This window comes from Hibiscus syriacus, unplaced genomic scaffold, assembly GCF_006381635.1.
Source record: "Hibiscus syriacus cultivar Baekdansim isolate YM2019G1 unplaced genomic scaffold, ASM638163v2 tig00009009_pilon, whole genome shotgun sequence".
Classification (NCBI taxonomy): Eukaryota; Viridiplantae; Streptophyta; class Magnoliopsida; order Malvales; family Malvaceae; genus Hibiscus; species Hibiscus syriacus.
Window position 1 is genome coordinate 2,433,175 of NW_024062181.1, and position 2,465 is coordinate 2,435,639.

At 38.9% G+C, this 2,465-nt stretch overlaps 1 pseudogene; it reads left to right on the forward strand.

Annotated features, from left to right (window-relative positions):
* Positions 1 to 271: 271 nt before the first annotated feature.
* LOC120202817 lies at positions 272 to 2,123 on the forward strand (annotated as a pseudogene).
* The last annotated feature ends 342 nt before the right edge of the window (positions 2,124 to 2,465 follow it).

Consider the following 2,465-nt stretch of genomic DNA (forward strand, 5'->3'; position numbering starts at 1 on the left):
TTTCCTTGCATCGTTCCGAGTCTACCGGTGTTCTCCGTTTCTCCATCGTCGCCGGTGCGTGGAGGGGTGAGACCGTCAAAGTTTCCGACGTTTCGGAATCGAGCTCTCCGCCATTCAAAATTGTGAACCGAGCTTTGTAAGTGCTTCAAAATCTCTTAAAATAATTTTTAAGAATTTTTCCGGGAATTTTCCGACACCGGGTTACTGTTCACGCGCCGCACGCGCCACCTCCCTATAGTGGACATCGTCTAGGTGATAATTTTGTAATTAATTTCTGTTGAAGAAAGTTCTTGACAGTAGCTTCACTGGTAGAGCTATAGCTGAGGTTGATCTCAACAAGTCCGATCCATGGGAGCTTCCTGGTGAGTGATCATTTTAACATTTTTCACCCACTACTCTTTTGTTTGTTACATTTTGGTCATGTAACGTGGCAGGAAAGGCAAAGATGGGAGAGAAAGAGTGGTATTTTTTCAGCTTGAGAGATAGGAAGTTCCCAACTGGGTTGAGAACTAACCGAGCAACGGAAGCTGGTTATTGGAAAGCCACTGGGAAAGATAGGGAGATTTACAGTTCAAAGACTTTTGCACTTGTTGGAATGAAGAAGACGTTGGTTTTTTTATAGAGGTAGAGCTCCTAAAGGTGAAAAGAGCAACTGGGTCATGCATGAATATCGCCTTGAAGGCAAATTTGCGTACCATTATCTCTCCAGGTGCTCAAAGGTCTCATTCTCTCCTCTCATCTGTCATGAATATCGGCTGTTTTGTAGTAAGTTCATGTTGGTTATGGTTTAGCTTTAAAAAACACAAAAGTATCAATGTTTTCCGTATGCTGTTGTTTCATTTAAGGAGCTGAATATGGTATGTTGGGCAATGTTAATGCCATTTGCACTGCCTTGCAGACAATACAGGAGCTTCTGTCTTGTTCTTTTGGGATTTAAATACCCGCAATTTCTGCATCCTTATTCCGTAAAGCAATTATACTATCTAGTGTAAATTATTAATTTCATGTCTCCTGCACTTATTCCAATGGGTTATGTAATTTCCATTTCTCATTTTAATGATGAAATCATAGGATTTTAGATTGATATTGCCTGGTAAAGTAATGGTTCTTAGTTTGAAATATGAACAGAGCATTGTTATTTAACTGTTCTTTTTCAGGTTTACACTGAAAAGTGCAGAGATTTGACAGTAATATGATATCTTAAATGCTGTTTTCTAATTAACAGGGTTCATGTTTATCCTTTGTTTCTTTCTTTTATTAACCTCCAGTTACTTGGATTGAAAGTAAAGTATTCATATTTTGCACAGGATGAATGGGTGATATCCAGGGTGTTTCACAAGAGTGGCTCCGCCAATGTTTCCACCAGTAGCACCGGGGGAGGAGCCAAGAAGACCCGGATGAGCGGCTCCACCGTGATTTACCAAGAACCGAGCTCTCCTTTGTCAGTTTCCCCTCCACCTCTCCTGGATCATGCTACCGCTGCCATCGTCACCACCGACCGCGATAGCTTCTTGTATGACAATTATGCTCAATCCGAGCAAGTGTCCTGTTTCTCCACCGTTGCCACTGCTACAGCTGCCTCTGCGACCACCATAATCACTACCATGACCGTCCCTTCGGCCTTTCACTCCGGTTTGGACCTAGGATTACCACCTCCACCACAAATGATCAACGCCACTTTTGATCCCATAACAAGGTATTTAAGAAATGTGGATGCTTCCGTTTTTCCAACCTTGATGTCTCTTGAGGAGAACTCCTTTCTATTTCTCTCAGCCAACAATGGCGGCACCGCCATTTCACGGTGGTTCATCTGTCGACTGGGGGGGCTGTTTAGTGTTTCCACTAATGTTAACGAAGGTTCTAGTGGTGGCGTTAACAAGATATCAATCGGTCCAACAGAGCTTGATTGCATGTGGACATACTAAACTTTGAGGAATTTCCCATTTATGGTGCTTGGAATTTTTTCGTCATTATCTCAAATCGTGTTGTCATTAGGCGCTGACATGGATAAGGACCTGCTGAGATTAATGTCAGCTTATGTTTCATTATCATGTTTGTAAGACAATTACCACTTTTATTATTAACTTAATTTTAGTTTTTACTTTGTTGCTTGCATGAAAGTGAATTATTTGGAGTTTAATTAGATTTTAAGTTCGATATTTTATGTATTCAGAAATCTTTACTAGAATACTCAAATTAGGTGTGCAATACGAGTTGCATAATTAAACATTACGATAATAATAATAAAAGTGATGTGATGTGATCATGAATTCGAAAATATATTTGATAAAGTTGTTAGCAGTTGAGGTTAATTTTGACAAAGTTATTTTTTGTAATTTTTTAATAAAATTATATAAAAATAAAAATGTAGGGGTTTAAAATAAGAATTTTTAAAATTAGTCTTTTTAGTGAAAATGGTGGGTTTTAAAGAATTAAATTTTGGTGTTTGAATTATAAGTATAATC